At 39.7% G+C, this 10515-nt stretch overlaps 1 long non-coding RNA gene across 1 annotated transcript; it reads left to right on the forward strand.

Annotated features, from left to right (window-relative positions):
- Nucleotides 1–4948: 4948 nt before the first annotated feature.
- LOC136950435 (uncharacterized) lies at nucleotides 4949–6257 on the forward strand. The gene is made up of 3 exons (XR_010877489.1): nucleotides 4949–5086; nucleotides 5272–5373; nucleotides 5741–6257. It is a non-coding gene; the product is annotated as an uncharacterized lncRNA (long non-coding RNA).
- Nucleotides 6258–10515: the final 4258 nt, after the last annotated feature.

Consider the following 10515-nt stretch of genomic DNA (forward strand, 5'->3'; position numbering starts at 1 on the left):
AAAAGTGTCTTCTGTCAACGAAGGGTACCAGTGCTAGCCTACGTCACTACGTCAGCACACGTTAGCAACGACGCATGGATACAACGTGATAGAGACGTTCTAGCACGCAAATTGGAGCTTGGATTATGAGTGAAAAATGCCAACCACCAAAATTACCAACCATTGGGTTTTGTTGAGAAAGCAATATCGAGTGGAACTGCCATCTCTGATTTTTTATTTAGGTCGTGAAAGTCTTTGTAATTTGAGCGAGTGCGCGTCGCCCGTGAGACTGCCTAGGCGGCAGCCTTGCAAGCGTCATAGTAGTTTAGTATTTTCTTAATTTTATACACAAGCTTTTGAGCCGTTTCAGGGGGGTATTCGTCGTAGCTCGCTAAGCGGTTTAGCGAGCTAATTTTCAGGCTAAGATAAAAAACGCCCCTCTTTTTGGTTCGTGGAAGCAACTTTCGATAAATCACCATAGTAACATATCAATTAGCACTAACCTGCTCCAGAGCAGGCTAACGTAAGTGTAGCTGGATAAGCTTGCCACACCCCCGGAAAATAACATGGCAGCTCCCTTTTTGAGAGACCCAGTTGACCAAGGAGCTATATTTTAGTTCGATTAGCTTTCCATACCAATAGAGTTCTTCGCGATTGCCAAGATCCTTTATTTCACACGGATGAGTTCTTGTTTGAGCGATATCGATTCAGCGGACAAGGACTCATTTATTTGCAAGACCTTCTCGGGCCGTACATTGCAAATATCATACGCCGCAGCAAGCGTTATGAGCTTATGCTGCTGTATGTGAATATGTAACGCTATGTTTTAGGAAATGTCTTGTCTTATCTGTTGTGCCTGTGCTTTTTATATGTTTCACTGTGGGAGAGTGGGAAACGTCATATCGATTCCTTTTTATGTCTTGGCATGTGAAGAAATTGACAATAAACTTTAACTGTGCTTCAGACTCTGCATAGCCTTGAGGTTTTTTGCGTCAGGTATAGGCTAAATTTTTATACAGTATAGGCGATGCAGAAAACATTGGCAAAGCCGCAGCATGCGTTGCTGTAAGAAAAGTGTACTTGGCGCTTAACCAGCTGATGAATCAACTCATCATATTCCCTGGCCATGTCCCAGTCAATGAAATCAAAGAGGGATTTACACATAGGCCTACATGCATATACACATATATAGTACATGATATAAGCTCAGTAGCCTACATATATCCTCATAAGTGTCTATGAATTCGTATCAATTAGATACTCTTTGGCCTTGTTTTTATCTAGCCTACTTATTCTGAAAATTTCCATTAAGCCTACTGCCAGCAGGCACATTTAAAGAAATGTGATCTGATTGGGGTAATGAGGCACTTAAGATGAGCCTATACATTTCCCCAAAACTTTCGCATTTATAGCTTATCGGAAATTTTGCCAAGCAGCTTGTCTTGCTCTGGCAGCGGCGGTGTTTGACTTAGGCATGATAATATGTTTATTGTCTTCGCAGAGACAGACTCATTATAATAGTTTGCTCGGATGGCGAGAATAGCCTATCACCGCTCTCTCTTTCGTCTTTTCCGCCATCATACCGTTAGAAAATCACGGTTTTGGTGATCGACCTTTCCTGCCTTTTGAAGTAGGACGTGCACGTGCAATTTCCCTGATAAGTTTAGCCTGATTGAAATTAACCACATGATTTGGATGCGGATCAGCCGTTGACGAACCGATATTTGCTGTTCTCACTCATCTTGCTAATGTTAGCGGGCTAAAGGGACAATTGATTAACTTAGCTTCAACCCTTACGACGAACGGGGCCCTGCTCTACATCCTAAATTCCTCCCCTCGATGCAATCCACTTCCGTTCTGGCGGGCTGGGTTTGTTTTGCTAGCTAGCTCCGTTGTGCCGATAAAGCACTGATATCGCAGTGACAAAGAGGATATAAAATTTACAACATGAAGAAAAGTGGTTCGGGAACGACGTGTGTGGTAGTTGGTTGCAAACACTCGAGAAAGCACCTGAACGAGTGGTTAGATAGAGAGTGCTACGACCACAAACCAGCTACTAAGAGTCCATGCGCTCCATTGTTTACATTTTTTCGCAAGCCTGATACCGACTCGGAATCAAGGACGTGGCTGAAGGCATTGAATCTAAAGAAACCCCCCCCGTAACGTTTTTTGTTTGTTCCTATCACTTTGTTGACCAAAAACCAACCAAGGATAATCATTTCCCAGAGTTGTGGTTGGGATACAATCGCCCTCCCCAGCCAAAGAGGCGTCAATTCACCCAGCGGACCACTGCCTCCACCCAGAATCTGATGAATGGTTTACTAATATAATGTCATAATAAATCATAAAACGTTCATTGATTTGTGAGCCATGCTTATTATTTTAACGATTGAAAACGGATGTATCACAGACGACCGCTATATCGTATATGTCGTCCAACAGATGCTAATTATGCTAACGCCTCAGTCAACAAGGTAAAATTGACTGTTTTCGAAAGTAAACGTACTAATAATATCAGCGTACATCGTATTGTACATTAAATCTCACAATTGTGTTTTATATCACAATGTTAAATGAGCAATAAATTAAGTTTAGCATTTGTTGACGCTTGGAACTCTCCGTTTTGATTACATTGAGAGCAGAACGTTTGTCCTCCGTACCCAGATAAAGAAACGCAGACTTGAATCTGAGGGTAAGTTCAGCAACTTTAGCTATGAAGCTGACAACACTGTTAGCGTTAATTATGAAGAAGTTGTCATACACTAACATTGCTACCGGTATTTTGCTAAGGCAGTTGATTGTTTTGGAGATGTGACAAACAATGCCCACGATAGCTAACGTTACATCATCAGAATGGGATTTATTCGCCATGAAAGTTTGCACAGACAAGGAATTTGCTTTGGCAGGTTCTTCTCATCGTCATGTTATCCTCCCAGTTCTGCACTGAATAACAGTAACGCCATCTCCAGTCAATGTAGTAGAACCGTGATCACAAGCTAGCATCGACATCTGTTTTTACACCGGCCGACGCTGTGCAAACCACTTCCGGCGGAAATTACGTGCATTTGTGTAGAGTTATGGCGGCCCCCTGGGATTTGGCGCGTAAACTTGTGTATAGTTCGGTCCATTCCACACCAGAAAAACAGAAGGAGGGCAATGTTATGACGATATGACTATTGTGAAGACAACCAGGTGGTGAGATTATAATGTAGGTTGCTGTAAAAACTTTGGTTTGCTACGTGAGAGCCCCGTCAGCCTCCGTTGACGATTGCGTCAGCTGTTGTCGATCTCTGATGAGTATTTTCTTAAGTTCGTACCAGGGTCAATTCTACATCAAAAATCAGAAGGAGGGCAGTGTTTTAAAGATATGGCGATTGCGAAGATAGCCAGCGGGTCGGCATATTTTTGTGATTTGTGTAAAACTTGGAATTTGAGTGACACCGCGGCTTGTTTTGACATTAGCCTCAGTCAGACTCGGCTCGCCCACTGGCAGTGTGTCGTGCTGTCTTCAAAGCTATGAAAACTATAATAACTATAATATTAAACTAAACTTTGTCAAAAGAAACGTTCTCATTTCCGGTGCTTTCAAACAATCAGTGAAATGTGGAGCAACAGCAGCTAGCTTGCCTCTAGCAAACTTATTTTGAATTAGCCATTTCCCCCTACATTAATGTCAAACTTATTTACGTTTTGGGGGCATATTTTCAGTTAGCAGACGGTACTGTTTGAATCGCGATTCCACACTGCCAGTGACAACGTTGTTACAGTAGCTTGTTTCAAAGGGGGTTCGCAGCTGTTTCAAAGGGTGTTCTTAATGAAATATGCAATATGAGTAGGCTAAATGCTTGAAAATATCACTAGAAGGGAAAAACTTAGAGGACGTACCCACCTGCAACCGACGCAAGCAGGCACACCCTACAATTTCCCCAGAAATTGTACCCTCTCTAGTTGTATTTTTTACTTTTCCAGGTTAATGGAGAATATTTGGCTTGAAGGGATAATGCGAAAGTTAAAGAAAGTAAAGGATGCCCAAGGCATTCAACAGGTCATACCTTTTTCTGGGGAGGAGAATGATTTCATGCAGGGTTACATTAAGAAACTGGAAGAGGAAACAAAAAGCATCTTCAAGTCCCCTGTGTCAAGTCATAAAGACTACTTTTACTATGGATGTGAAAGATCAACCAAAGCAAGAGGGAAAAGCAAAGGAGAACCAACAAAGACAGCTAATTCTTGCATAGCTTATGTGTCCTTCAAAATAATCAAAGATGGTAGTTTCACAGCTGCTGTGGTCAACAAAATGCTTCAACATAATGTGTGCATGAAAGAAGAGGGAGTAAAAAATCGGATTGACCCAGAGTTAATAACCTTCATTGAAATGTGGCTCGATCAAGGACTGTCAATTTCAGAAACACTTTTAAAATGTGTGGACTGGGCAGAGTGTCATGGACATATGGACAAATATAATCGGCGATATTATGTTACACCTGAAGATATCCAATTAATCAAGAAGACCATTAATGCTCTTAGTTGTCCTGATGCGAAAGACTGCATTAGTGTGGACAAGCTAGTCACGTCCGAGCTGTAGGAAAACATTTGTTACTACCAGCCTTTGAGTGAAAATCAACCACTAATAATTGTAGTGCAGACACCCTGGCAAAAGGATATACTTAGAGAACATCCCCATACCATGGTATTCATGGATGCTACTTACAAAGCCATAACATCATATGGTTATGCATTTTATGCACTTCTTTTGACCAACAGTATTGGGAGAGCAGTCCCATTTGCTTACTTTGTTGTTAGTGAGGAATCAGCAGACATACTTGCTATCTGCTTGGAAAAGCTTGCAAAACACAACCCAGGATTTCTTCCCAGGTCAGAAGCTAAAAACTTAGGGTAGCAAAAATAAAGTTTTGGCAGCAAAACTTTATTTTTACACAAGCTGTTCATTTTGACAAACTCTACAGATGTTGACATATCTTAATTCCTTCTCAATTCCTCATCGTGTAGGTCGATAATGATTGACCGTGACCTTAAGGAACTCAATGCCATAAGAAGAGTTTTTCCAACAGCCAAGGTTCTTCTTTGCTGGTTTCATGTACTCCAGGTAGGTTTAATATATCTTTTGTACTGGAAAAAATATATATATATTGGGCCTTTAATTGGCCTTATTGAGTTACAATTAAGGAATTTATCACTAGTCACAGACATATTCATTTTAAAAATAAAATTTGATTTAAAAGGTCATGTAAAAATTATAACATCATGACTAGCTTTTGAATGTTTTTGTAGGCTGTGCATAGGTGGATGGTTAGAAGAGATGGAGGGAACTTGCCAGTGAATCAACGAAATATTGTGATTCAAGCAATGGTGTCACTGAAATCCTGTTTAATGGTAATATTTTTATATAATAAATCACTTTATTCTTTAGAAATTTCAGTACATGGAAATAAATCTTGCGTTGTATACTATGAATTTTAAAGGGATTGGTCAAGTTTATATTTGTGTTGTTTTGGACCCCATTATGTTTCATTACATGGAAGAAAAAAAACCCTCTGAACCATTATTCAAAATATATATTAATATCTTCAAAATATCTATTGTGTTCTATTGAAGAAATAAAGTCATATAGTTTTGGAGTGACATGTAAATTATAATATAAGACACAATGACAATTTTCAGCTTTGGGTGAACTACCCCTTTAGATGTGTGTAAAATAAAGTGGCATAACTTTACAATGTTGTGTCTTATTTCTTCACAGGAAGAAGAGTTTAACAGCATGTCAGCTAGAAAGTGCGAAGAGCTCGATACCTGTCTAGGTAGTTCACATGTATCGACCTACCTCAAGAATCATTGGATTTGTTTTGGAGATTTGTTGTCCAACTTTGGCAGGTCATTCTATCACCATAACAGCGAAACCAACAACAAGGCAGAAAGGTCTAACTATTAAAATTATAGCACAATACCCTCAACTTACACTTGAAAATATAGTGTAAATAACATGATATTCATGACAAATATTCATTAAGGATGTTCCAAGTTTATTAACTTTTGTACACAGATTTTTCCTCACAATGAAGTATCAGTTTCTTAAGGGAAGGATGAATAGCAGGATTGATCAGCTTCTTCGCCTACTGTGTGGTGATGTCCAAAAATATTACAGGTAAATATAAGTTAATTGTATTACTATTTTTTTGTGGTACCCTGATTATATATTGCATAGATATTACCTCTGGCCACTACCTGTTGCCATTATCAAGTTGTTTGGATACAGGAAGCTCTGTTGTTGATTGTTGTAAAACTAATCCAATATAAAACAGTATACAAAGAGTTTTCCCCCCCCTTTGTTCTATACAGTTGTCCCCCCCCCCCCATTTATTTGTATTAGTTTATAGCCTATGAAATCTATACAAATGTCTAAGGGTATTTGCTTTTCATTTAATTATTACATCAGTTGACCATTTCCTAACTTTTGCTTTCATTTCATTGTTCAGTTACCTGGATGACCTCTTAAGACTCCTGTTAAATGTGCCTAAAAACACCTAAACAGCATACCCAAAGTAAATTGGAAGCTGTTCTTGAACCATTTGGAGTACATGCATGTAAATGGTCTCTTTTGAAAGCTGACACTCTAAAGTTGTGTCCCTTGTTGTCAGGACCCCTGTCAGTCCTACTAGTGTTGAGTAATAGAAGCTTGAACACAAGGAAAGTGAAAATTTATATTTCCGCCTAGATTTTGTTTTGAAAACAGAGGCCTGAAGAGGCCTAGAGGTGGTAGGTATTAGCTGGAATACTAAATTGGACCACAGGTTGAAGCCTTACCCTATTCAAATCAAAAGTCAAACATAATACCACAATATATTCATATTTGACACATGTTTTTATAAGAGTACATCCAGGCATTTTCTAAAAGGGCCTTTTGGAGACTCCAAAATGACCCTTTATAACCAAGGTCAAATACTTAGGATAAAAAGGTATTATTTTTCATATTTTTCATAATTGTTATCTCTAATGAAGGGTGGTACTTAGAACTATCATATATAATAGCTAAATTAAAAATAGCTACTTTAGAGGGCTGTCAACGGGGCATGGAAGCTCCTATTGGGTCAAACAAGGTGTCAATCGAAAGGGGAGGGTTCAACGGACATTTTGATGCCTTCATATTGTAAATACTCCGTTGCTAACCGGAGAAAAGAACACTTTTATGTGAACAAGTTGTTTCTTCCGTCTGCTAACTTGCATAATGAAACAAAGGATAATGGCTATTCATGAACGTAAAACATTGTATTTGGACAAATTACTTTACATGGTTAGATACTTTGAACCCTTGGGACTGTAAGCAGATCAAGTTTTGTTGGCATGATTTGCACACCTGGACCTATTTGAACCATTTAGGGTGAGTAAAACTTTTTTTTCTTTGGCATTGTTGAAGGAATGTTCACCGGAAAAAGACGTTGACTTTGCTTGCTATTGCGACTTGATCTTGAATTGGTTTATTTCAATGGAAGCACAAGAATCGTAGCTTTCCAAAGATGTATAACATGTGTAGTGTCTAAAAAATATATTTGTTAGAATTTAGTGCGTCGTAACTCAGGGAGGGGGGGGGCAGCATTTTTGTAACGCGGGCGAAACAGGAGCGTAAATTACGACTTACAATTCCTACGCTCCCATCAAAATGATAAACGGTAAGGTTTTCATTATCTGTGAGGTAGGATTCACTGTCAACTATTTTTCTTGCTGCTTCTGCCCTAAGGTCTTGAATTCCAAGTCCTTGTTTCTCTGCAATGTTCTGTGAGAAAATGAGGTGTTTGCACACAGATCCACATTGGAATCTTTTGCAATTGCATTTATGCATCACCAGGTCAACTCTGTGAGATTGTGTGCTTGTATCGGGTGGAACCAAACACACTCCATTTTCATGCATCTCCACTGAGTCCAGGCCTTTTGCAACCATAGACTGGGCGACATTAGTCGTCTCTTCACAGTTTGCCCCCTTGATTCGTCCAGTTTCTTTAAAGAGTCTAAATTTTGCACATGCATTGCAAATAGCTATGGAGAGGTATGTGTGTGTGTATTAGCTCACAACATCTTGCGAGAACATATCCGATGGGTCCGTGTACCTTGTGGCCATTGGTTTTTCTATTTTGCAACCCGTGTTGACAAACGCAAAATAGGGCCGTAATATCGTTTTGTCACTTTAGTAAGTCGAACACACATTTAAGTATAACGGCTTGTTTTTGGTTGTTTTGTTTTATTTTGGAATAACGGAATAACCATATAACACAAATGGTATTACGAGCCATTTACTCGTTTGTTTGATTATTCCATATCCTTTATGCTGGTATCTGCAAAAAATGAAAAATAGCCTCGTAATATCGTTTTGTCCATTTTGGATGTCAGAACCAGATTATGGGGAAAGGCTTGGTTTCCGTTGTTTTTTTTCATTTTGGAATTACGGAATATCCATATAACACAAACGGTATAACGAGTCATAACGAGTCAGGTGGCTGAGCGGTGAGGGAATCGGGCTAGTAATCCGAAGGTTGCCAGTTCGATTCCCGGTCATGCCAACTGACGTTGTGTCCTTGGGCAAGGCACTTCACCCTACTTGCCTCGGGGGAATGTCCCTGTACTTACTGTAAGTCGCTCTGGATAAGAGCGTCTGCTAAATGACTAAATGTAAATTTACTCATTTGTTTGATCGGCCGTATTATGCATACTGGCACAAGTGAAAAAGAGAGAGAGGGGGAGAAATGTGAAACTATTGGGGGTGTTATTACTTGCGAACACCAGAGGGCAGCAACGACTAGCTTTAAAAAAAAAAAATCCTGTGATCTGCAGGCCTACAATCTTGACGACATGGCAGCAGGTTCTTTAGTAGAAGACACACACACCAAACTGAAGGCACATGTTGACCCCATTTGCTAGTTGCTACTTAGTTAATAAATCTTTGATGAACCCAAGTTTCTTTAATATATATTAAGTTTCTTTAATATATATTACAAACATTACAAGACGGGGCTCCAGTGTGTGTTCAAACAAGGCCAAAAGTGCCAGATGGTATCAATCACACCCGTGCAAGTAACACTCCATGCCCCAACCCTCCCTCCCCCCACCTAAATTACGCTTTCAGTTCTGTTGTACGTCTTAATGAAGTGCATTGAGGCAATCATAGTAAGAAAGTTGAGGTCATGTGGGCTACCTTTGCAGTTTACATAGACACACAACTGACAGAGGCACTGTTGTGGATACTTTTTTCAAAGTTCTGATCATATTCCAAATTCAACTTCTTCAAAGTCCAAAAACAGTATGGAGCAGCAACGAGAGGGTTCCCAGGAAAATCTGATTTCCCTTTTGTCTGTGTGTGTCAAGTGTGATGACTGTATTCCTCCACACACCATGGGCTTGGACATGGAGTATCCACAACAGTGCCTCTGTCAGTTGTGTGTCTATGTAAACTGCAAAGGTAGCCCACATGACCTCAACTTTCTTACTATGATTGCCTCAATGCACTTCATTAAGACGTACAACAGAACTGAAAGCGTAATTTAGGTGGGGGGAGGGAGGGTTGGGGCGTGGAGTGTTACTTGCACTGGTGTGATTGATACCATCTGGCACTTTTGGCCTTGTTTGAACACACACTGGAGCCCCGTCTTGTAATGTTTCTAATATATATTAAAGAAACTTAATATATATTAAAGAAACTTGGGTTCATCAAAGATTTATTAACTAAGTAGCAACTAGCAAACGCGGTCAACATGTGCCTTCAGTTTGGTGTGTGTGTCTTCTACTAAAGAACCTGCTGCCATGTCGTCAAGATTGTAGGCCTGCAGATCACAGGAACATTTTTTTTAAAGCTAGTCGTTGCTGCCCTCTGGTGTTCGCAAGTAATAACACCCCCAATAGTTTCACATTTCTCCCCCTCTCTCTCTTTTTCACTTGTGCCAGTATGCATAATACGGCCGATCAAACAAATGAGTAAATGGCTCGTTATACCGTTTGTGTTATATGGATATTCCGTAATTCTAAAATGAAACAAAACAACGGAAACCAAGCCTTTCCCGATAATCTGGTTCTGACATCCAAAATGGACAAAACGATATTACGAGGCTATTTTTCATTTTTTGCAGATACCAGCATAAAGGATATGGAATAATCAAACAAACGAGTAAATGGCTCGTAACACCATTTGTGTAATATGGTTATTCCGTTATTCCAAAATAAAACAAAACAACCAAAAACAAGCCGTTATACTTAAATGTGTGTTCGACTTACTAAAGTGACAAAACGATATTACGGCCCTATTTTGCGTTTGTCAACACGGGTTGCAAAATAGAAAAACCAATGGCCACAAGGTACACGGACCGTGACCAAAGGCTCGATTCAGTTCGTTTTTTTTTCATCATGATCCAGCAGCACAGAGTGCACATTTCGAGGCTGTGTCCAGGGTAGTCCTGCGTGACTCTATGAATACAATCAAACCAAGATGCCCTTCTTGAAATTCCTTTCACGGATCAAATGTGCAAGATAAATTAT

The sequence above is a fragment of the Osmerus mordax genome, chromosome 10 (genome assembly GCF_038355195.1).
Source record: "Osmerus mordax isolate fOsmMor3 chromosome 10, fOsmMor3.pri, whole genome shotgun sequence".
NCBI classification, from domain to species: domain Eukaryota; kingdom Metazoa; phylum Chordata; class Actinopteri; order Osmeriformes; family Osmeridae; genus Osmerus; species Osmerus mordax.